Source organism: Peromyscus californicus, unplaced genomic scaffold (genome assembly GCF_007827085.1).
Source record: "Peromyscus californicus insignis strain IS unplaced genomic scaffold, ASM782708v3 Scaffold_9__1_contigs__length_137607984, whole genome shotgun sequence".
NCBI lineage: Eukaryota > Metazoa > Chordata > Mammalia > Rodentia > Cricetidae > Peromyscus > Peromyscus californicus.
In genome coordinates, this window is record NW_026294617.1 from 20,732,081 (window position 1) to 20,759,404 (window position 27,324).

Consider the following 27,324-nt stretch of genomic DNA (forward strand, 5'->3'; position numbering starts at 1 on the left):
GGTGTGCAAATTCCTGATTGCAGTAAGTGGGGCAATTTAGTAGCAGCAGCCAAAAGCTAGCAAGGTGAGCTGCCTGCTAGATTACCTGTTTTAAAAGAGCAAACTATGTATGCACATAGCATATATTCACGTATCTTCAGTGTGGAGTTTTTCATTTATCTCTGCCACTGAGAAGTCAGTGCTGTGATGCTCCAGGAGTGTGGAACACAGACACACAGTGGACGGTTTGCTCTAGTGACGTCTAGTTTAGTACAACTTTCCAAATCACCCTACAACCCACGGCCTTTATTCACATGACTTACAAATATGAGGGTTATTTAGGAACCACAGAAGAATAAGTGTTTGCTTGTGGATATAGGGTGGGAAATGAACTCAGCCGATGCTACCTTCTCACTCTTCTGCCTCTACTCTTCTTTCTGAGCCTTTATGTTTGGATTGGCATCTCTAATGTGTAGAAACAGTGCCTGTCTACATACCAGTCAGCCAGCTGTACCTCTTGCTCGGGGAATGTCTGGTCAAGTCCATCATCTATTTTCAATCATGTTGCTGGTTCTTGTTAGGTTCCTTTCCAACTGCAGGAAATTCACAGATTTTTGGAAGCCATCCCTCATCATATATCTGATTTGGACATACATTCTTGAAAATAAAGATTACATGATGAAGTGAACTGTGAATTTCCTAAAATACAAATGCTAACATAATAATATACACAATTTTACATAACATAATAGTATATACTATTATAACATAATAATAATAATATAATATTTTGCTAGTAGTATCTTTCCCCTTTTCCTTGAAGGACAGTGATTGAAGCCTGCAGGAACACCACCAGCAACACTGTGAATAATGGCGTGAGCGTGCATTGTTTTCCTTGCCTGTCCATCAGTATTCAGTAGACACCCGTTTGAAGTGCTTTCTCTGTGTGTCCTGCAGCAGTGGGAAATTATACACATGGGCACTAGGAAGACTTAACTTGATCTGGAAGACCTGTAGTAGTCTTTGAGAATAAAACAGGGTTAAGCTTTCAAGGTCTGAGTTGTGTGATAAAGGCCCAGGGAACTCTTTCTTCCTCTCTGCTAATTCATATAGCCACTTCTCAGAGATAGGCAAACAGGGTTGGTGGTAATAGCCTGACTTCCTGCTCATAAGCCTGGAGCAGCTTTAGAGTTTAAAAAAGGGCTAGAATCCCAAGGATAAAAGGGCAGAAAAGCTCCTTAGCTCAATCCTGTTTATTCGTCATCTAAGCACACCCTTTGATGTAGACACAGACGTTTCTTCCAGTGGGGAAGAAAAGAGAAGAAGAAAGGCCACAGGCTTAATTTTGTAATGGTAATTACTGCATAAAGTAAAAAGAAAAGAAAACTTTTAGTCCATCACGGTAGATCATGTCGTCTGAAGCGTGGGTTGATTCTATTTATAGACTGTGTAAGGGCTTCCATCTTCTGTGCCCTACATAGATAGCAGCTATGAGAACTTAAACAGGCTTCACACACTCTTTAATGTCTGCTTATTTTTTCATAAATAGGAAATAGCAGAGCAAATGCCTAGAAAGATTTTCTTAGTGGACAGGTGAGAATCATAAGCTATCAGACCATTTCTACCGTTCTTCACTCATGCAGGCATGGCAACCATTGTGTCAGATGCTACTGAGAGAGGGGAAACTGAATGGGCTGTGTGAAAGCATTTATGAGATGATGGGTTGGTAAGAAATGGTGAGTTCAGAGAAGATCCAAAGGCAAAGGTTGCAATGCTTAGCCAGCATCTGCCCTGTGTTTGATCCCCAACACGTAGACCAAGTGGAGCAGTAAAGGTCTGTGATCCCAGCACTCAGAAGACAGAGGCAGAAAATCAAGAGTATCAGAAATTCAAGGTTGTCCTCAGCTAGGTAGTTCAAGGGCAGCCTGGGCTCCTGTATCCAAAAGAACGAACTACAAAGTTTAACTTGGAAGACAGGTGTGTGTGTGTGTGTGTGTGTGTGTGTGTGTGTGTGTGTGTACTGATGAGTTTCAAATTTTAGTTGGATAAATGTGAAGGTTTAGTGGAGAAACATAGGTTAAGAACCAAGTCCAGGGAGCTGTAGTCGAGGGAGAAAGGAGAGGTACAGTCTCACGTTCATGTTGGGGGGGGGCGGGGGGCGGGGGGGGGGGGAGAGACAAGAAACTAGCCTCTCTCAGGTAAATAAACTGATTTTCAAAGAGGAAGAGAGACCATGCACATCTTCCTGCCTTTCAGGACCTCTGGATTTCAGGTGCACAGAGCCTTGGGCTCAGCAGGTTGTGACTCGGCTGGTCAGAGCTAAGTCTTCACTTTTAGCAAACTGCCCATGCTGCTGGCACACACAGAGCAGCAAGGTGTGATGTTTCTTCATCTTCAGGATTATTGTTTTGTTTCTGATATCCATTTACACATGACTATATAAAATATGCTGATTGAAGTCTGGTTTAATCAACATACATTAATTAAATGCCTAAAAAAGGGACACTCCTGACTACTATGTGCATTGTAAGAATGTTTAACCTAAAGGTCACATTCTAACTTTAGGTATCTCAGATACATAAGCATTCAAATCACAGAACTAAGGTGAGTTAAAGCATTTTAAGGTAAATACTGGGGGAAAGATGAAATTAGTCATTTCTAAAAGTCTTGATGTCAGAATTCAGGAAAAGCACTAAATCAGCTGATAAGGACCCAGAGTTCAGACACAAACAGCAGATATAAGAGCTCTGTGCTGGAGAGGAGTGACTTAATCTATTCTGACAGATGTAGCTGGGACCCTGGATCAGGTTTCATGTCACCAAGCACTGTATAGATCCACTAAAGACCACCAAGGACATCTCGGGCTTTCTCTTCTAAAAGGCTTTGGCACACATGTGAGTTAAACAGACCTGAGCACCCACTGGAAGGAAAAGACCACTGAAGGGGTTCTCTCACTCAAATCTGATTGGTGTTCTCCTACGACAGTACAGAGACATGAGTTCCCTTGGGGAAGGTGAGCGTCTCAAGGCTAACCAGTCTTTTCACACCACAGACCCTTCTCCCCAAACAGACTCACTGCGTCTGTCACAGGCCAACAGACACAAAGTCGCACAACTGGAATATTTATGTTAACAACAATGTCATACAACAACTAGTTAAATTAGTTAAGCGAAAGTTAGAAGCTACTTTTGTTTGCTAGGGATGGAACCTGGGATCTTGTTCATACCTAGCAAGAGTTCAACAGCCAAGTTACAGTCCCATCCCAACAGTAAATATACAATTGAGTACTGTTTTCATGGGGATCTCTAAAAGTGTTGAATATTTACTATTTACTATACTATGTTGCAAAAACTGATTTGTGTACAGTCAAAAGACTGGGGACATTCCTACCTGTCAGAATCCCTAAACTCTGTCCTAAGATCTGTGCCTGTAACTGAGCAGAGCTCTTCCAGTTCTCAGTATAATAACAACATGTCCTTGCATTTCCTCAGCTTCTCTGGTCCCCAGGTCCTTGTGATACTCATCCAGTGAATCCAGACAAGACACACACTGCAACAGACAGAGTATGTTATGGAAAATTGTGAGGCACTCCCAAGGGTAAGCGTGGGAAGTGACCAGAGGGACCACTGCATGGGGTACAGAGGGTCAAGCATGGACAATGGCCAGAGGTGTGGCTTTGTAAAATTCTGTCCTCTTTACTATGGAAGGCTCCCTAGAAGCATGTTCGAATTTCCCCAATGATGGACAGACCCTTTGGGACTAACTCTAAATGGAGAGGACGTTATATTCTTGTTCTTTCCCAGAGAGCCTATAGCTTGATAGTAATTCTGTGATATTTGAGATATGTGGTGCCCATCGGGAGTGATACTATTAGGAGGTATGGCCTTGTTGGAGCAGGTGTGACTTTGTTGGAGGAAGTGCATTCCTAGAGGGTGGGCTTTGAGGTCTCAAATACTCATGCCTAAACAGTGTGTCACTGTCACTTCCTGCTGCCTACAGATCCAGATGTAGAACTCTCAGCTCCTTCTCTAGCACCATGTCTGCCTGCATGCCACCATGCTTCCTGTCATGATGATAATGGACTAAATTTCTGAACTGTAAGCCAGCCTCAACTGGAAGTTTTCCTTTATAAGGTTGCCATGGTCATGGTGTCTCTTCACAGCAATAGAACCTGAAGTAGACAAGGCAGTTCAGAATAACATATGTCCACCCAGTACCAGAGATACCACTGAGGTCCATTGTCCAATAATCAGAGTCCTGTAGTTCCCAGTCCTGATTTTACAAGCTGCTGATTTTGAGGGACAGGTCCAATCTCAACGCCTTTCCAGTCTTCTAATACCCCAGGGTGCTATGTAGAACTGTATCAGTGCTTGTGAACCTCAGCTTGCCCACATGGCAGTCCTTCCTGTCTGTGGAATCATCTTGGGGTCAAACATCACTCAGCCTCCTCGCTACCAGCTTGAATCACTAGCCACTCCTGTAAAAAGCAAAGGCACTGTTGCCTTGATGAGTTCTGGTTCCTGAGGGTTTTTTTTTTTTTTTTTTTTTTTTTTTTTTTTTGGTTTTTCGAGACAGGGTTTCTCTGTGTAGCTTTGCGCCTTTCCTGGGACTCACTTGGTAGCCCAGGCTGGCCTCAAACTCACAGAGATCCGCCTGGCTCTGCCTCCCGAGTGCTGGGATTAAAGGCGTGTGCCACCACTGCCCGGCCCTGGTTCCTGAGGGTTTGACAAGAGCTGAGTTCTGTGTAACAGTAGTGACGAAGAAGTAGCTTTGAAGATAACTAATTATGAGGATCCCTTATTTGATGCTGCTGCAACAAGAAACGGAAACAAGAACTCCATCTGAATTTGATTCCACTGAAAAAAAAGGCAGGAGAGGTTTAAGGACTGAGACTGGCCATTGTGTAAAGCACACTGTGTAAATCTTGGGTTTATATTTTTTCTGTGATTAGACTATTTTCATTTGCTATTTGACACTCGTTACCAGTCACTTCTGTCCCTCTACAGACATTGGGTGTTAGGGCCCCTGATTTCCTCAGTGACCACATTCAGGAGAGCTACATGCACGAGGAAGATGTGGTGATAAAATTGGCAAGAAAATGTTCAAAAGTTTTACACCTGAAAGGGGCATAAAAATTATGTATAAATATTAATTTTCTTCAGGAAATAGTCTATCAAATGAGTAATCAGAACCTAGATTCAGGGTGATGCATAAAGTTACTCAAATTGAAGTGACATTAAAAACCATCCTGATCAATATCCATTTTTGTTTTAATGACTATCATTTTTGTCAACTTCACTATCTGATTGTTTACTAACTGGCCAGTGGATGCATACAGATACAGCCTTAGAAATTCCTTCTGCTGTCAAATGATGCTTTTTTGTCAGAGTCTTTATTGGCTTCAAAGAAGCACCTAGATTCTGCTCCAGAGACCTGAGGTAGCAGACAAAACTCACCTAACATGAAAAGATCAGTGATCTGAGGACAAAACAATCACATGCAGCTGGAATGTTAAACATGTTGAAAACAAGATTTATTCACTCTGTTCTTCCCACATATACAGTAAGAACATCCTCAGCAGTGACCCCCATGTGGACATCTCTGGATCCTTTCATCTGGGTTGCTCATGTTAGCAGTCACTGAAAGCTTTGGCCACACAACAGTCAGAGGACTTACTGTGCTTGGCTCTCAGCCTATGGCAAAACATATTTTTAGATAGTTTGTTGAGAATCTGGTCCCCCAGGAGCTATCACATAATTGAGAATAAAAATATACACATCAAATACAAAGTGTCTCAAATGTTTTAACTAACCATATGGATGCTTTAAATTGGGGGAAATGTAAATATACCTTTTCTCTGACTGCTCATACAGCTTCAGCCTCCTCCTTCTCTGCTCTAATTACAGAGACACACACAAGTCAGAAAACTGAATAAGGCCATCTTTCTTCTCCCTGTGAAGATACAGCAAAATCTGTGCTCGATAGCATATTTTGAGGCACCATATCCTCTTCCTGATATCTTTTCGTATTGTGACACCACCAGACATATTAGATGAGTGCTCCATGCCTAATCCTGTGTGTATTTGTTTCCTTTCCATCTTCCTTTGATCTGCTGCAAACCACAAGCCGAGATAAAGTCAACCAGATCCTGTAGTCTATCATTGATGTCATGATATTTCCTAACAAATGATGTGTTTTTAATCCATCATTCTCTGAATCAAAGAAAGAATTTCTGGTGCTCTAAGTCTTGGTTAAGGCTGCGCATACATGCTCTTTAGCAACATTCTTTATGCCACTGGACTAAAGAACTGGCTTACAGTGTGATTCTCCTCAACAAGAGATCTGAGCTTTTGTTGCTCAGCTGTGTTCCAGTGTAGTGCACCAGGACTGTGGACAGTTTTCAATGAGTCAGAGGACCCTGCTCCACCTGGGTTTCAATCCAGGGAGGAACAACATAAAGGTCTTTAAACCAAGGCCAGAAACACAGCAGTGCTGGATTGTGCTGATGGCATTGCTTCACTGGGAATGCCTGTCATAAACCTACTTTTATTTGAGAAGTAATGTTGGGGGGAAGGGATATTTTGTGAATATTTAGCTGTGTTAATAGCAAAGAAGGTAATTCAAGCCTCAGATGTCTCTGTCAGAGATAAGGATGCTCTTCTAGTGTGCCAGGAAAATGCATGTCTGTGCTTCAGAGGAGGGGGTTCCCATGGTAGTCCATACCGGAGCTAGAATTCTAGACCCTAAGGCAGTAAGTGAAAGATGGGGGCCAAACCTGTGAGGACAGTGCCCTGGGTCACGAAGTAGTGATGTCCCTCCACTTAGTCACTTTTAAGGGAACTTGGTATGCTGTAACTTGGTCCATTATTACTTAAGAAGGTGAATACTGCCTTGTGGTTAACAGATAAGAGCCAGCCACATCTTATTATTTACAAATGATAATAGCCATCTCAATGTGGGTTTCACACAGAAAACAAGGAGCAGCTAATCCCAAGGAGAGGAGTTTCCCTTAAGGAACTTGTCATTTGACAATAGCCTCACTGATTGGGTTCACCTAACTCAGGAAGGCAATCATCCTGCCTTTTCTTGCCTTTTGGCCACCAATAATTTTCACAAAGTATCGTACAGAGCCTTAAAGTACTTTTTGCAAGGCTTGAGTACTGTGCAAAAATAAAACAAATGTTCAGGGAGGTGAAGCTTCCATCCTTGACATCCTACAAGGTGTAGCCCAGGACCTTCACAATTAACTTCATGTGCCCAAGGTTTGTTTAAGCAAAAAATAACTGCAATGTTTACAAAACAAGCAGAGAAACATGGGGAAAACACCACTGAACCTGCATAACTCAAATGATGATTTGGTGTAAATTATTTCTATAATTACAATTGTTCAGACTTTATTTTATTTAAATAGCAGGTTGGAAAAGTTTGTCTAATACCATAACAACCAAACAAAAAAGCATTACTGTTTTCCTCAGTTGCCAAGGATGAGCATCTGGTGGGAACATGCTGAATGCATGTGTGCACACACTATATGATAGCACTCACTGGAGTCTGCACAGAAAGCCATAGAGAAATGTGCCCATGATGTTGACTATGTCAGCAGAGACAGCTGGGCTTTGCAGGCTGGTGGCCTCCTTGTGGAGAGTGACAGAGATAGTGATGACAAACAGATCCAGTCATTTTTGCCTCTTGGGTCTCTCAAGAGCAGGGCTGAATGTTTAGGTAGTTTTGAGTGGAGCCCATGAGCACAATGTTTGAAACTGAGGGGAAGGCAAACTTTGTAAGGACAGTGGGAACGTTTTCCCAGCTGTGGTTCAGGTCCTATGCTGTCCTGAGAAGGCATGTGTACTTGATTGTTGATGTTTTCTCTTTGACCTTAACACTAAACATATGCGGACATGTGTGTCCACTTAGTCCGGTGCCCTTGCATGTGTGCAGTGTCAAACTGCAGAATATCCATGAAGGCATCCTCCCTGAGAGACAACAGAATCTGAATAATTCCTACTATAGAGCCACTGCTTCCCAAAGAGTTTGGGATGAGACTCTTTTAAGGACAGAGGGATCTAATATTCAGCACATGAGAAATAGAAAAGCTGACAAGAACCCTGTGACTCACCTCCCATCTGGTTCTTTGGTCTGGTCACTTACGCAAGGTTATTAGTGCTAACATGCATTATAGGCAACGCTAGAGAGTAGCTATTGAGAATTCAGATACATAGTGTTATCAGGCAACATTTAGAATGTTTACTCTTAACCCTCAAATTGTGCTTCCTCTTAAGTGCTCAGCTCCGACTTCTATTTCCCCATGGCCTAAGGATATTCAGGCATTTGTTATAAGGATGGTAGTGAACTGAGCTGTGTATTATAACTGTATTTCCTTCTTTCTTTTCCAGAAAGAATGTGAGATGCTTTGCCACAAGATTGCAAGTAAAAAAGAAATTGCCAAGTTTTACTCCTCAGATAGGTTGGATATTGAAATGGACTTTGGAAGGTGGCAACATGTAAGATTTAGGTAGAGACACTACCTTCCTTTGGGCCAAATGCTTACTGAAAAATCAACCTCCATATTCCTGAGACGGAACAATTTTGTCTCCTAGAAAAGAAAAATGGGGGAAATGGAATTTGTAGATTTCTCAAAGAATTTTAAACTTAGTCTGAACTGTAGATAATTTAGAGGTGCTGAAAGTGTCATTTTTATTGCATTTTTCCAATTTATCACCAACTGTCATGAATGTTTTTCTTCTTTGTTTTTTCCTTTTTACAATTGCACCTTATTTAATGTGTGTGTGGATTTTATACATATATATATATATATATATATATATATATATATATATATATATATACATATTATACATACAACAGAATATATAGTCATAAGAAAAAGATATGGAGCTGAGAGGGCATCCAAGGAGTGTGAGTGGGGATGGAGAGGCAAAATGGACGTATGTTGTACATGCTCAGCAGAGAACTCTTTAAGAAGGGGAAGGTGTGCGTTATGACAGTGTATCTCCACCCTGTGTACCCTGACCTGATGCACCTGACCCCAGTCTTCAGTTCCCAGTGTATTTCTCTGTGCCTCCCATGTCCAGGAGCTAGATTCTCACTGATGATTTTAGGACAATGCATTTTTTTTCTTTATTCCCCCCTACAACCATGCTGCACCATGTCCCAGATAGTTTGTAAATGGAAGATTCATTCAAATGTGTGTTCTTCTAACTCTTTTTCTTGGAAGCAGTGATTTCAGGTTTATGAGAAAAGAAAAGGGCCATACTATATTCTTCATATGTCTGGTGGCTATGAAATGTTTATCAATAGAAGCTGTCCAAGCTATGTGGTATGACTACAATGCAGGGATTTTATAAATTAATTGAGGGAGAAATCATGACTTACAGACAAGGTGTGACCTGGTAAATTACCCAACACTGATAGGTCACTGATTCTGTGGAAAACTCAGTGCTGAATGGTCTAATAGAGTTTAAACTTTATTTCTGTCATGTGGACTAGACTCACACCTAACCAACTTGAGTCAACAATTCTCCAGAAACAAAAGTCACACACAAGAAAGATGGGGATCAGTTTACTGATTATTGCAACAAACTGTTTAATCTAGGATTATATTCAAATAAATTAGGAAATTCCAGCTCTATCCAGTACCTAGAAATGAATGCCCAGAAAATTAAAAAGAATGGAATAGATATACCTATATCTACTTGTAAATATATCCTAGGTAGATATAGATAGTGACAGAATCTAGATAAGTGACTGACAGATAGATAATTGATAGTTTGATGATGGTAGGTAGATAGACAGACAGACAGACAGAGAAATAGATAGATAGACGGATGGATGATAATCTTAATTCCATGCATTCAAAATTGAGTCTACAAGAGAATGTAAAAGGAGAGTAACACTTCTTTGTTTTCTGTTATCAATATTACCTAGGTAAAATAAAATTCATTGTATGAGCATTAAAATCCTCTATTTAATGTAGGAAAGGTCTTTGAACTAATGTGAATATTCCATGGCTGAATCAAGTACTCTTTTAAAGTTTTATGACCATCGACTAAGGCAACTTGGAGGCTGAGTGAGCCTGCAGCTTCTCAAATAGATGCTTCTATCTCTCCTCACTCCATATTTCATCAGTATGATTTCCTTTTGACAAAAATAATTTCATATCTTTTAACTGTCTTAAAGTGAAACTTAGGGCTAACATAAACATACATTAATCCCATAATCACTCTGGAATATTTAAAGAAATTATCAAATATGTTCCATCAATTTATTCTGGATATACCACAGTAAGTGAAGAAGCCAGAAAATTAATCTTGATGTGAAATTAAAGAAAATTAAAAGCAATGGAAATATTCTTTAAAATATGATATTTATTTGGATATATAAGATAAGCTTTAATTTTCTATTATAGAAAAATAAGTAGCTGGTCAAAATGACATTATTGACTTCCAGAATGGAAAAAAGTGAGATACTTGCCTCATATAATCAACAAAATACTAATCCATTAATCTAGATATGGTATCTATTAATCACATATATATATATACTAACTTAATATGTATGTATAGAAGTAAATATATATTAAATTATATACATGTTGAAATCCACCCATATGTACATAGAAATTAGTGACAATATCTTACCTTACAGATTGTGCACTATTAGTTCCTGACATAAATTATATGTATTTAATACCATCAGTAAAATATTTTTCCTTCTAATTTATCTCACACCCACACACTGATTTCTATGTTTGTCTTTAGATGCAATGGCACTTGTATTTGAAGTAAGTTGGGTACATGCAAGATGCTTAAAAGTTATGGGGTCCTTGAGAAAATCATTTGCTTTGATGGATTTTTCTATGCCCTATGTCCTGGGCTTTTGAACAAATTGGAAGCTTCTTTGAAAAATTATCCAGCACATGTATATTTACACATCTGTTTGCATATGTGTATAGGTATGAATCGCCCCACCCCCTGCTAAATGTGCAAAAAATACACAAAGATTTTGAAATCCCAGAAAGGGCCTAAATAGGAGCCGACTCTATTCTACTGTTACAGCCTTTCTCTCCAAGTCCAATGCTCTGATTTCAAACCAACTCTCCTTGCTTCAATCCTCCCCACAGAGCTTTCTCTTCTTGTCATTAACAGGGCTCGGTCTTCTCCCCAAGTTACACTGAGTGTAATGTAATGTGTATGTTTGTCTCCTGTTTAACCAGGCACCATGGCATACTCACTTGTTGATGCTGATTTTTTCTTTGACAAGCCAATCTGCTTTGGCCATCTGACCTCCTGCATGTCCCTTTGCCCACATCAAGAGTCACACTTTAACCTATGACTAATCAGTATTTGTTGCAGTGTTGATAGTCACATTATTTTGTTCCTATCTTGTTCAGAAAGATGCTCTTGGTCCTAGAACAATGTGCACCAAAGGTAAGAACAGCAATGGGGACCCAAGTGAGTGAGCACATTGCTTTTATGCCTCCGTAGAACATAGTCAACAAATGCTGTCACAATGTCTTCCAACATGGATGGCACTGAGGCTTTAATCCACAATGCAGTCTGTTTGTAGACAACATAAACAGCTTCCTCTCTGAAGATAAATACTTGTCACAGTCTCCAAACTGATCTGGAACCATAATGCCGATGCTCATTCCAGCCCCACTTTCCTTGTCTTCCAAATTCTTGCCATATGTCTCTCTAAAGTTATACTGCTATTTTGAATTATGTTGATTTTTTTCTAGAAACATCTATGTGACTGAAATCATTAAAATGGTCTCATTAAATATGGTTGGTTTTGTTAATCACATTTTTATTAAATGTTGCTTTTTTGTATGTTTTTCTTAATTATGTATATATGTGTATGTCTGTGTAGCAGAATATGCAGGTGTCTGCAAGTGCCTCAGAGTGCAGAAAAGAATGCCAGAGTCCTGGAGCTAGAGTTCTAGGTGGTTGTGAGCCCCCTGTCTTGGGTACTGGGAGTTGAACCCAGGTCCTTTGGAAAAGCAATGCATTATCACACTTAACACTAAACCATCTATCCAGACCCCATACTGCTTCTTATTAATTTGTTTTACTATTAAGTAATTTCCCCCAAATAAAATATAAATATGTCTATTCCTGTTACTTGACTGATTTGATCAGACTCATTTTCCTTTCCAGATGCTATGGCTTTATGTAGTGTGAATGATGCTTTCCGAACAGATGGAAAAAGAACGAAACTACTTCGGGGAGGTATAGCCTATACCGCCTGTACACTGAGTAGCTATAAAAAGCTAAGCTTTATAAACTGGCCAGGAAATCAGCTCAGCTCAGCAGCAAGGCTTGGGGAATGCAAACACTGGACTCCCCATCTGACCAGATGTGGACATTCCTAAGGAATGATAAGTTTGTTCAACCAGTGAAGTGTTTTCAATTTGAAGCATAAAGTCATGATGATACAGTTAATGTCCTTTGCCTGTAAAATACAACTAAAATTGAGAGAGACAAAAGGAAAAACAGATTAGTTTTTAAATCAAATATTTACCAGCTTAATTCTTCATCAGGCCTATTTTTAGAATTCCACAACTGACAGAAGGCAGAAATAAATAAAATGAAAGCCTTGCATCAGTGGTATAGTCAGTACTGATGTGTGCGTCATCTCTGCAGAACACAGTAGAATCATCACTGCCACTGGTGTGATCTACCTAAGATTGTGCATACTTGTGTGATCATTCAGCCAGAGGATGGCACTCTTCTGAGTTAGGATGAAAAGATTTAATCATCCAGTGTTAACAACCAACATAGTATGTATGTGATTAATCACAACCTCTGCTTTCTGTGCCAACTGCAACCTCTTTCTGATTCTCAAGTTCTCCCCATCGTCATGGAAGACCTGAAACCAAGAGAGACTGTCACTCTTATTCCTGTAAACTGCCTCTTGGTGGCATGTCGTCAATGAGGTCATACTTGTTCTTTGCTTTTCTTGATATTTCATGTGAATTCTTTTCTATCCCTAGTCGCTAGTTGAACTTTATCAATGTATCTTTGAAATTCAGACTTTTCAAGTTTTGAACTCAGAACAAGCTTTCTGGTAGCCTTAATCTGAAAGTCTTGTTATTTAGGTAGCAATATCCATCATTTTAATATCATGGATATGCAAGCATAAATATTTGAAGCTCACTTTCACATCAGTGCGTGGAACATTTCAATTCTCAATTCAATCTACTACTTTTTAGAAAATCCTACAAAAGTAAAATCCAACCCAAAGATTTTTTTTGAATTGTCACAAATGACAGCATGGGATGTTCAATGGAAAGAAAGATGTCAGTGAATCCAGATTCTAAAATGACACACAAGTCACATCAACAAAACAGAAACTTAAATCTATAGTCACCAAACAATCTCATTTAGATTCTGTATTCATTATTGGAAAAGATAACATACATTTGGTTACCTTGGTTCAGAAATACCCTTTCCCAAGCAATCTCCTCTGGTTTACAACAAAATGAAATCCTTGGAGTCCTTATTTCAAGCCTTGTAGAGTCTGCTCACATTTTCAAACATCACATCTTTCATTCTGCATTGCTCTCCTGGATTATTCATCTAACAGTCTGTGACTCCTATCCTGACGTTGTTCTTGAACTGCTTGATGTGAATGTACTGTGTTATAAAGTTTAAACATTTTGATTTTATCAAAAGGACTTCACTTTTCCTTCTCTCTGACTCCTGGTCCCATAGATGATGACAGGAAAGTGAATCCCAACTCTGTCAGCAAAGCAAGGTCAGGTTTGTTGCCTGCTCTGGCCCTGGCTAGCAAGAGGCAGTGGCATTCAGAGACACATGGAAGTACTGAGGCTGCATCCTGATAATACAACCTCCTGTCAGAGCAGTAAAGCTCAGTGCCTGTTTGAAGGTCTCACTGTGGGGAACAGCCTTGTTGTGCTTCCAGGCTCACCAAGACTTTCACTAAGTCTTTCATTCAGCATTATGTAATCACAATCTAAAAGGCAGTTACTTCTTTCTCTTTCAAACAAAAAACAAAATTATTGCACAGTCAATCATAACTTGTCAAGTAATTTAAAATAAGAGTTTATTATTTTCTTTCTTTCTTTGTTTTTTAATTTATTTATGTATTACACATACAGTGTTCTATCTGCAGGCCAGAAGAAGGTACCAGATCTCATTATAAATTGTTGTAAGCCACCATGTGGTTGCTGGGAATTAAACTCAGGACCTCTGGAAGAGCAGCCAGTCCTCTCAACCACTGAGCCATCTCTCCAGCCCCATAAGTATTTATTATTATGTCATACTCTAGAGATGACTTATTGCATGTTATCCATACCAACATTGCAGATTAATTTATAACATGATTGTGTTTTTGATGTGTCACTGGACATTCTATAAAACAAGCAAATTTGTTCATTTAGTTAAATAGTCCCCCTGCTTCTAAAAAAATGTGTCCCACTGAAGTAGAATTGTGTATAAACATCCTGTTCTTACTCCTGGAAGAAAAACATAAAGAGAAAGTTTAGCTTTCTTTCATAAAATTAAAATTATATTTCCCAAGGAATATGTTTATAGGCAAAGTGGTATTGTATAAGACTAATTTTGAGGAGATGTAAATAAATGTCTACTCACCCCAGACAGGGAATCTACAACAAAGTGGAATAAGGCAACCACCCAGATCCAATCTGGTGAACCAGTGAAATCATTACTATTACTTACACAAGTAAGGGTGAGAGGTTACTGGAGCATGGAAGCTATGTCACCAGAAGCCTGCCCCATGAAGATAGAGACTCAAAAAGGCTGGAACTACAGAGAGGCTTTCTCAGCAGTCCTCACTGCTCATGTAACTTTGAGGAGGAAGAGTCTTATAAGGGCCCTGTTAAATTCCATGAACTTCCTGAGACTTGTGAGTTGTTTGTTCACTGAACTGAAAGGTTCCCTCTAAGCCTTCTGAGTCTCCAGGAGAATCTCTCTGGGGTAGAGTACTCAGCTCAGAGGAAACAGCTCTGCAGCAAATTCTCATTCTATTTGACTTAGAATTTTACTTCATGTTTTATAAGGGGTATTTTTCTTTTTACACCAGTGATTTCTCATGTACATATTTTTAAAACCACTACTATTAACCTTTCAGTAAAAGGCTAATTGAGAGAATAATCTCAATCCACAGAAATATTCACTTGGGTCAGAAATGTGAGGGGGAAATGCCATCATGAACAATGAGTTTTGAAGCAGAGTGTTTTCACAGCCTTTGCTCCCATTTGGATTAACTGGAACTTAGCAGTGACTTCTCATCTCAATCATAGCACAAAACTCTAAGGAGTCTGTTGCTTGACTAATCTTATATATAAAACATACATCTTATTCAAGAAGGAAGAAGAAAACAAGGAGGAAACAAACGCAGAGTCTCAATTTCCAGTGATGACACACAGAGTCCATAGAGGTAGAGAGAGCTTATTAGAATTTAAGATCATATTTTAAATGAATTTTGAAAACCAATATGTTAGAAGTTTTATTTAAAGCATATTAAAGAACTTTTACTTGTTACATAACATTTTTATTATAACAAAATATATATACTTAGGAATATTTCAATTACTTTAATTTAAAAATGTAATTTATATTAAACTTTAATTAAGTATAATTAGAAATTGTATTTCCAATATAATTTATATTGAAAAATAAATAAGTAGTTGGATACAGACAGATTAACAAGACAATGTTTACACTGTCAAAATACAAATCAAATGGATCAGCTCAACTTTTGAAACACAAGAACACACAGTGAAGACAAAGAAATCTGGGAGTATGGGGTATGTGTGTGTGTGTGTGTCTGTCTGTCTGTCTTTCTGTCTCTCTATGTGGCTTTGTGTGGCTCTCACTGTCTGAATATAGGATTATATAAAGAACTATTAGCCATTGTCCTATTTACCCTGTCCATCGATGTCCTGGTAGTCATACTATATCTTTGAAAAATCATGAATGACAATTACTCTTTGCTGAGCCCATCACTATGTTAGACTTTGAATATTCCACATTTACTTATTTTATTTCCCTAAAAGTTCAACTCATATAGCTTGATCACTCCATTTTTAAATTGAGTAACTGCACTTCACAACGAGTATAAATTTTCTTCACAAACATATCTAGTTCAGGATCGAACCTGACATGCAATTCCTATGAATCTGAAGACCTCCTTGCTGTCTTATGCATTATTTCTGCTGGTTTCTGGACTCAGGAGCTTTCACCTCACTCAATGTTTTACATTAATGGAGCTGACAATAACCACTTGGAAGTGAGAAATTCAAGCAACTACATTTTTCAGGTGCACTTGCCTCTGTGAGTGATTTTAAGCACAGTTAGAATGATAAGGATGGTGTTGTGTAAAAGGCGTTTCACATATTACTGCAAAATTATCATTTGAAAACTTCAGGTAGGAAAGAATAAACACTGGTGTTTCTTTCTGTGACTGATATAAGAAAACAACAGAAACTCCAAAGAATAACACATAAGATTGTGTATTTGAATTGACATTAGGATGCTAAAAAGTTTATGGGTATATCATTAGGTCTTTTTTGAGGAGGCCTGCCATGCTCTCTTGCAGTAAGGGCCAGCTAAGAATCAAGCATAGAACATTGTTTCTGAAACAGACAACAGGCAGGAGGAAGAGGAAGAAATGAATGAATATATTGTTCAACTTTCAGTCGGGTCTGTCAGAGTCCCTGGAAGCTGCTCATGTTTCTCTCTGATAGGATGTTCTACAAAACTGAGATCAATCCTTCAGAGAAATGAACATTAAAATAAAGTTTATGAAATATTCCTCTTTGTGCTATGTTAGAACCAGAGTATCAAAAGAGACTGAGCAAAAGCTCAGGACATATTTTGAAATAGAATCTGGATTTACCATAATATAAAATTTTAAAAGTAAATGCTAATAAAATTGTTGAAAAGAAAATACCCTCTCTGGAGCCAATGAATAAACAACCAAGTAAATACAACTCAGGAAGGAAAGGGGAGACATTGGACTGGAGATCTTGCTGATAGAAAGGCATGATGCTCTTCTGTTCTAGACTTCTGTATAAGCACAATCTGAGGTATGAACGCCCTTCACAGTGGGGCAGAATTCAGAAGCTCAATCCCATAGCACCAAGTGAGGAAGGAAAACTGACTGGAGTTCATGTCAAAATACCAGCTATATAGGGAGATTCATCAGAGTTCATGATCTTGAGGGAATCATCTGGAAAACTACTTTATTCATGAACAAACAACACTAAACTGTGTGATTTGAGGGAAGATGTCTTGCTCCTTTTCACACTTAGTTTTACAGTGAAGTAAGTTCAGCTGGGCTTGGAGAAATCCTCTGAGCTGCCACACATAATCATATGATCTGGAGAGGTACTTAGAATACTTCAAAATACCAAGACCGTTTTTTAGAGTGTTTTAAACTTAAAAAAAAAAAAGACCTATAGGAGGCTGTTTGTTTGGGAATTAATTTTCAGACCTGAAATCTACCCAACTCTTATTTTTCTTCAAAGCAATTGCCCATCACCAGCTTCCCCAGAAACCTCATTAGTACCTGGGAAAATCCAGATTGGCAAAGAACTATGTAAAGACTTTGGAAATGTGTTCTAAGGAGACTTTGCTATTTGCTATGGGAAAGGACTTGATTTTAATGGAAAAAGAAACAAACAGATTTATTTTACAGTTTTTAAAGGATGATTTTGAGAGGTCTTTTCAGTTACAGAAAAAGAAACAAAATCTTCAGACAAAATTGAAGTCTTAGTATTATGAAACCTAACAAGTAAGAGCACAGAAAAATTATATTTTATTTTAAAATAAAAGTGTCCTCAAGCAGAGTTTTTCATCTTAGACAGATAGAACATGAGGACCCCAACTTACCAAACTGATGGGATTTGGTGTTAAAATGGGAATGACAGAGCTGTTAAAAAAATTGAATAAAACGATTTACTTTATTTACTCTTTGAACAAAGCTGGACTTAGGTTATGCAAACCTACAAAATTTTTTCATATTTCTTACTTTGCTTCTCAGTTTACCCTAAAGTGTCTCTCAGAAAGTGACATTTTCCAAAGATAAAGTTGATTTTTAGATAATTAGTTCAAAGTTTTAGACTAGCTTCTACCTTTAGGAGCTAATTCAGTTATCAAAATATTTTTTCGCTGAAAGTAAGTGTGTGGGGGGACCTGCTTCCAAACAATTGTTAGTGTCATTGATCATGAAGAGGTGTCATGAGCAGAAAATGAACAGAATATGTCTTCAGTTACAAAGTACCTCTATAACATAACATGCATTTTTACTCCTGTGTTTAAAAAAATTAATGAGTAGCCCAAGAGGACTCATTATTATACAGGGCATTTTTTTTATTCCATTCTAATGAGAACTGTGTTCATTCTGTCATTTTTAATCCTTCGGGTATCTGGGCCAATTTTAGCACATTGTTTGGTAACACACCTAAGCTCCCCTCATGAACACACACACACATATACATATATCCATCTGTACAAATATATACACATGTGTACATATATACATACACATATGCATGTGTGTTTGAATGAATTCATTTAGCAATAGTCAGAGACTGTCAATAATGTTTACAGAATAGTAGCCCTTACATTGATAATGAAATGATTCATACTGAACACTGAGCCTCAATCATGCAAGCATATGATTCATTCTCCCTCATTAAAGAGTTGAAGAACTAATGGGAAGATAGGCCAGTGCACAAAATCATAACATTTTATTAAATGACTTATTTTTAACTCTGGGAGGTCACCGAAAATGTGTATAAGCTATTCTAAGGGTATGAGGAATGTCTGAAAGATCACATGATATATTAGTCAAAACACTAGAAGGGTTTTCCAGGATTACCAACTCTGAAAGGCAGGAGAACCAAGCTCAGCATGGTAGGCTGCTGAGACAAGTCAGTTATTATGACTCTTAATTCTGTGCTTAGTAAGGTTGGAGCAGATGAAATTTTAAGACAGTCAGTCTCACTGGAGCCTTTGGACTCATCTGGATATGCACTGTTTGGACAGACGTGGCAGTTAATTTGCTTTCACATCAAAGTTTAGATGTCAATTTCCTTTCGGCTAGTTCTAATTCATATCACACAACCTTGGCTTGTTAACATTGCATTCTTATAATATCCAATCAGCAATATTTTGACACTATCTAAACCATTTCCACTAACCTCTGTGACTCTTGGCCTTACTGACAAAGTAAAAGTGTGAAAGTATAGGCTATGGTCAAGTAGCTAACACAGAGGTCCACCCATACATAAAGGTCTACCCATGCATTTCTAACTGGGTCTCTTCTGACATCTTGCTCACACTCCATTTGATATATATATATATATATATATATATATATATATATATATATAAAATATTGTGATATAAGATAATCTCTCTTACCATGTTTTATTGAGTTAGTGAAGGGATAAAAAATTTAAGAAAACTATCTGAGTAATGTATGCTTGTACACAGACAAATTTACATACAAGAAAAACATAACTACTAAACTGAGGTTTTTATAAGAACTCACATAGCCAAAGCTACTATTTAAAGCACTTTACCCCTTCATAATCTCTTGGTTGGTAGTTGTGTTTCGTTCCTAGAGAGTCTGTGCTACTAATGATTGCTGTCACATTGTTTTATTTTTCTGTTTTCATTCATCATATGCCTGAGAGCACTGTGAGGTCTCCCACGAAGCCTCTACCTTCCACTTACTTTGCTCTTGATTACCAGGAATGAAATCAGGACATTAGCAAGCCAGTTTCTCCTTGGAAGTCAGAATCAGCTCATCTAGGAAGTGATCTCTTCCCTGACTACTATTTCCATGGCATGATCAACACAAAGTAGCATGGTGGTGCTCAGCTCTTCTAACTCAATGGGATAAGTGTTCATTGTGTAATCAATGTAGTCTTTCTTGACCTGTAACTCACACAGCTGAAGGTCCAAATGTGGGAAGTAAAACTTCCTATTGCAAATTCTTTAAGATTAGCTGTTTAAGTATCACTCTGCCATGTGAGTTCAGAGATGGTGGTTCCAGACTTGGGCATCAAGACTCCATATACTAGCTACTCAATCTAAAGATACAGTTCATTTGAACAACATTATCCCAACCAAACAAAGCATTGCTATATACCTGAAAGCCACACATGTCCTCAAATGGTCATTCAACAAGGCCATTCACTTTCAATGACGAAGACACTAAATCTGTGAATTATAAGAATTTGGACCCACTTTTTAAATTTCTTGTTCTGAGGCAATCATTGCTCTTCAGGTTGTCATGATGATAGACAGACATTCTAGAAAGCTGTGATTAGTAATTTTGGCAGAGGCACTGTCAAAGTAATGGTATATTCATGCCCACAGCATAATATATTTCAATGAGAAAAAATGCATTGTACTTTTCATCAAGAGAGAGTGCTGAAACATAATCAAATACAATCTGGTAATGTTTTGACCTCTCTTTCTGGCAAGTGGCTACAACACTGCAGGTAGTTTATGTGGCTGTAATTATGCCAAAATCATCATTACCAAACCTATGTATAATCTCTAGTCCTGATCTCATAACTTCTGTATTCACAAATCTTTTAGACTCAGAAAAGGAGATAAGGCATGAGATGCATCTTTCCTGCCTCAATCTTTCCAGATAGTTCCAGCTAGGTCTGCATTCTAGGTAGCACTTTGTTTACAGAGCACAAATATCTGTGTTCCTTACTCATTTTAAGAGGACCATCCATGGGCATTTTCCACACCCATTTTCCAGTTTTGTTCTTTCTCAGTGAGTAATTATTAACTATGCTTAAACCACCAAAGGTGTATCTTTGGCCATCTCTCAGTCATTATAAACAAGCCATAGATGCACTCATATCTCCAATCTCAGGAATTGAATATTTGTAGCAAGTTTTCTCAAATGTAGTTGGACTTTCTTTTGTGGGACCACCAGCTCCCCAATAACAACATGGAGACAATATTAATTATGAAATCTTGACCATTATCTTAGGCCTTTTTCCATCTTGCTCTTACAACTTAATTAACTTGGTTTTATTAATCTGTGTGTTGCTGTGCAGCTCCGTTACCTCTCCTCTATACTGACTGTATGGAGAAAACATCCAATTACATTTGGCGGCCAATGTGGGGCAAGAGTTTCCACCTAAAACCTGAGAGAGCTTAAAAAGCGATTATAAATGTAGCTGAGTACTTCCTAGTTCATGTCACTCATGGCAGGCTGAGGTACAGTAACCTGTCCCCTGGCCATGTATGAGCAGGAGCTACAGCATGGAGGGTTCCTGCCAAGTTACACAGAGGTTTCTCCAAACCGTATAGTGCACTGTGTGGTGGACAACATGCTTCTTTGATGGAGGCATAGACCCACTGCTTCCAAGAGTTGGTGTGCACTTGGCTCCCAGAGCTGGTGGTAAATGTACCACCACCATATTGGGAAGCTGAAGTGGGTAGAGTCAGCAGCCAAGACTTCTACTTCAGTACTAGCCAGTGCAGTTTAAAGCAATAGATTCACAATAAGACAGATTCAGATGGAATAAGATTTTAAATGGTTTACAGTGTGTGTAAAAATGTATGTAGGCTTGGAAGAGAGAAGGAAATGAATATAGACAATTATATAAAGAAATAGTTTTAAAAAATAATGATATAGTAAAGGTAATATAAAAAAGCCACATAAAGATAGATATTACACAGAGAATCTGGATTGTGTTGTCTTTGGGATTTTTAACTACAGAAAGACATTTGATTGTAAAGGCTGCCAAGTTAAAGCAATATATGTTTTAAAGGTATCTTGACTTCAAAATTTATGTCTAAGTACGCTGCTTTGGAAAACAGGTTCTGCTTTTGTTTCCACAGAAGATGAGAACATATGGATTGCTTCCAGGCTAATATGGTTTAATCATCCAAGACCCCCTGAAAGGTCTCCAATGACACCATGGCCCAAATGATCCAACATCCAAAATCAACTTCAAGGCAACTGGTTCAGAGAATACAGCCTTACAGACTACTCCAGTCAGGACTTGACCATAATCCTGAAATTTTCTTTGTATCCCCATGATACTATCAGCACCCACAATCAGCAGGAAGTAGCCTAAAAACTAGGCCCACATTCCCACAAACTAGATTATGGATATTTGTCTTTGTTTAGAGATTGGTTAAAATTGTTATTGGTCATAGTCAATATCTTTCTAAAGAAAGAAGGGGCATAGGATACAGATATGATTGGATAAAAGGGTAGATTTTATTTGAATTTACTTTTAAAGAGCAACAACTTGTGTAAAATGTCTTACATTGCCATAGATTTTAGTTTATTACAAATTTAAAGTTAATTTTGTTATACTCCATGTATATTTCTACTCTTGTTTAAGGTCTTATGTTTGTATAGCTTATTTGAAATTGTAATGTATAATTAGGAAATATAGATTAATAATTAGTCATTTATGATAATCACACTTATAGTCATGTTAGTTAAGTTTTCTAGGTATACATAGACATATTTTGATTAGATAGGTGATCTCCAAACACTTCAAAGACCTATAGTATATGACATTTAAAATGTTTTAAAAGCTTAGACTTTTCTGGACAATGAGACATGTCTGCCTCTGGTAGCACCAATTTACTTCAAAGAGAAAGATGAGCATCAAAGACACTCCATATGGAGTTTATCTTCTTTTCAGCAAACATAGTCATTTGGCAAGAAATTTTTCTTGCCTGGACTGCTTGACAAAATGTTTATTGGCTGGACATGCAGAACCTAAAGAAAGGTGACCACTGAACTTTGCAAGGCAAGATGGTCCTTTAGGTTCCTGCTTTGCAGAGGAGACTGCCAGATATTCTACAGGACACAGAGAGAAGAAGCCACTGAGAGACTCTACATCTATAAGCTGAAAATGGATGCCCCAATGTTGCAGAGGAACTTTGGATGACTGTCCAGGCAGGCAGCTGTCTCTGTCATTTCCAGAGTTTGGGAAGTTACAATGTAGTTCCTGTTTACATAGGTAATATTATATCCTTTGGGGTCTTTGATGTAGCTGAAGACTAGATAGCTATAATTTTCCTTGGTTATGATAAAAGATAAATTAGATATGAAATTTTATACTCACAAATATAGGATAGATAGAATATTTTCTTTAATTTTGCCAAATACAAATAGACTAGATATTATAACTGTAATTCTTGCTTGATAACTGTTTTGTTATATGTAATTTTACTATGTTAAATTTAAAACCTCCCTTTTTGATTAGACAGAAAAGGGGAAATGCTGTGGGATAATGCTGTTGTACACTGATTTAATAAAATGTTGATTGGTCAGTAGCCAGGCAGGAAGTATAGGTGGAGCAAGCAGATGAGAAGATTTCTGAGAAAAGGGCTGGGTCAGGAGTCACCAGCCAGACACAGAAGAAGCAAGATGACAAGGCAGAACTAAGATAAGGTACCAAGCCACATGGCTAAACATAAATAAAAATTATAGGTTAATTTAAGTGTAAGAGCTAGTCATTAATGAGCCTGAGCTAATGGCTGAGCAGTTATAATTAATATAAGCTTCTGAATGATTATTTTATAAGTGGGCCACAGGACTGCAGGGGCTTGGCGGGACCAGAGAAAACACCCGACTACAGTATGTCTGACTTGCTCCACATCTCGCTGGCATCCTTCCACCTCTCTTCTTCCCAGAGTTTTCTCTCTCTCTCTCTGAAAATCCAGCCTATTCTCTCCTGCCTAGCTATTAGCCATTCAGCTCTTTATTAAACCAATCACAGTACACATCTTCACACAGTGTAAACAAATATTCCACAACAAATATTTATTTTTCTTTCTTAGGCAAGTCGTAGAGAACTCTAAAGAATGTATAGGTGAGAAGTAAAGAGGCAGAAAGAGAAAGGATGAAGCCATTGTGGGAACACACAGGAACATGCAGATAATGTCTATCTTCAGGTCACAGGTACATTCAGCTTTAGGTGTTGGTGGATGAAACCAAAAACCACAGGCCTTTCATGGGCAGTCTCAGATGTCTTCCTTACATGTTCAGTTTCCTCTCAGGTCCAGTGTTAGAGAGAAGCATTTTCTCCCCATAAAACTAGACTACTATCTACACAATAGGTATGATACTGCTTAATGTCTATGGATCCACGTGGTGATTTGCATATGGAAACCAGCCAAAGTCCTCAGATGTTATTCATCTGTCATAAACAACCCATGCTCATCTGTGTCTGCTGAGAAGTGCAGGATGGAATCTCACTGTCTTTAATGTGGGGCACTAGGCTAGAGATGGGGAGGTGGCATGGAACTGAAACACAATCGTGTATGAACACTAACAAGTTTTAACTTTTAAGAAGATTCAACTTTATAGATTCATTGTGCATAATGGCCACACAAGAGAGAAAAAACTTTTTAAATTAAAAGAAAGCATGCCAAAGAACTTAAGAGCAACTCAGAAAACAAAATCTCTGCAATTGTACATTCATACAGAGTTATAATAGCACAAATGGCTGAAGACTTGTCTATGCTAATCTATTCCATAGAAGTCCCTTCAATTATGGTATTTGGGGCTCAAGGCCCAGTTACATTCTTTCCATAATCTCACAAGTTAAACTTGGGTATCTGGCAAGTGCTGTGTAAAGAATGATGTACAGATGAGTGAAAATACAAGATCACATGTATCAGGCTTAAGCTCTGTCTTGTGTGCACTGTTCTAGGAATTGGGCCTGAAGCAGAGACTGTGTACAAGTGCTTTTAAGGAAACATGACTTAGGAAAGTATACTAATGAATGAGAAAAAGAGGAAAGAAAAAAGAAAAGTAACCACTTAACTAAATATATTGAATCAAGAAAGGTCTAGTTTTGAGAGGATACCATGGGATCCATGCCATGAATGAGCTTAGAATCTCCATCTATACAAAGCTGACATTGAGCACGAATGACCTAAGAATTGTCTTCTATACAAAGGTGACAACGCTGTACCCTGTGTATCAGTTAGCCACTGCTTATAATCTGTTATGAGAAGTGAAGTCTTTCCCACACAAGTAACTGATGAGAGCCACCTGTAAACTGTGAAAACTTAGCAGCTAATGCAATTATTAAAAGGAGAATAGCAAAGTCAGCCTGGGAAAAGTTGTTTGGATAGGATGCATAAAATACCTACTACAGACAATAGCACAAAAGGAAGAAATACCAGGACAAAGCTAGAAATCTACATGATCAAAGGAGAGAAAATAGGGGAAAAGAAGAAAGAATGCAAATATCTAATCTTTAAAAAAGTGAAAACTATGTTTTGTGAGCACACACTAATAACCCTAGGACTTCAGAGGGCAAGGCAGGAGGATTAGGAATTCAATGTCCACATTAGCTGCATAGTGAGTTTGAATCCAGTCCAGGTTACATGAATTCCTGTCTCAATACACTAAGACAAAGAGATAAGCATAGATAGATAGATAGATAGATAGATAGATAGATAGATAGATAGATAGATAGATAGATAGTGTTGGGTAGATCTAAAATAAAATAACTTGAAATTTGTCAAAATAATTATAATGAATATCATTATAATTCTAAATTTAATAGGTAATTTTCCAGTAAGTAGAAAGCTTTCTTATGCTACCTAAATAGTTGGTTAAGTTAAAACCAAAGGATGGAATTCAGGTTTCCTCCTAAGAGCAGATGTGACAAGGGAATAGTGCCTCAAAGCGAGTGACACCACAGTATTAAAACTTTGCTCACGAGACATTTCTCTTATTTTAGGAGAAAATTGTTGTTTGTTTTGGTTCTTTTGCTCCTTTTAGGGGGCCTGCCACCCAGCTCCCAAATAAATCACACACAGAGGTTTATTCTTAATTATGAATGCCCAGCCTTTGCTTGGCTTAGTTTCTAGCCAGCTTCCCTTATCTTAAATTATCCCATCTGCCTTTGGCCTCTGGGCTTTTACCATTCTCTTACTTCTATAAATCTTACTTTTTCTCCATGGCTTGCTCCATGGCTGTGTGGCTGTGTGACTGACCTGTGGTGGTATTGTGTTCCCCAAAATATTGTGCACCCTAATAAACTTATCTGGGGTCAGAGAACAGAATAGCCACTAGATATAGAGGCCAGAAAATGGTGGCACACACACCTTTAATCATATCACTTGGGAGGCAGAGATCCATCCAGATCTCTGTGAGTTTAAAGCCACACTGGAAACAGCCAGGCATGGTGATACATGCCCTTAATCCCAGGAAGTGATGGCAGAAAGCAGAAAGGTATATAAGGTGTGAAAACCAGGAAGCCTAGTTAAGCTTTTAGGCTTTTGAGCAGCAGTTCAGCTGAGATCCATTTGTATGAGGACTCAGAGACTTCCAGTCTGAGCAAACAGGATCAGCTGAGAAATTGGTGAGGTGAGAAAGCTGTGGCTTGTTCTGCTTCTCTGATCTTTCAGCATTCACCCCAATACCTGACTCCAGGTTTGTTTTTATTAATAAGACCTGTTAAGATTCCTACTACACTGACCCCTGATGTCCTCCTCCTTCTCTGGCTCCTAGATCTCTCCTCTCAGATTTCTCCTTCTATACATTCTCTCTGCCTGCCAGGCCTGCCTACCCTTTCTCCTGCCTTGCTATTGGCTGTTCAGCTCTTTATTAGACCACCAGGTATTTTAGACAGGCACAATAACACAGCTTCACAGAGTTAAACAAATGCGACATAAGCAAAAGTAACACACCTTAAAATAATATTCTCCAACAAAAACACTCAATGATTGATTCAGGAACATCTAAAGTAGATGGTTAATTTTCCCTACAATGAAGTGATTACATCCATCAACTATACTACAGCTCTGGAAGGACATACACATGTGTGTATAACATGATGTGTACATACTTACATATGTAGTATTATATGTTGCTCTGAGCTATATATTAATAAGTGACTCAGAAAAAAGAGAGGAACAATTAACCTCTTTTTGTAATATTTATTGAAGATAAAATATTAAATTCCAAAATAATATTTTGGGTGTGTAACTCAGTGGTAGAATATTTGCTTTACATTTAAAGAACCTGGGTTTGACCCCTACACATAGGCCTTTTTAAATATTTTTCTTATTTTAAAATATTTTATCACATTTAGTAATTGGTGTGTATATGTGTGCATGTGTACATGTGCACACATGTGTTTGTGTGTATGCAAATGTGCCAGAACTCACATATCCAGTCAAAGGACACTTTGTGGAAATTAGTTCTCTCTTTCTACCATTTGGGTCTTAAGGTTAGAACTCAGGTCATCGGTTTGGTAGTAAGTTTCTTAACCTGTTGAGCCATCTCCCTGGCCCAAGAATTTTCTTTTTTAAT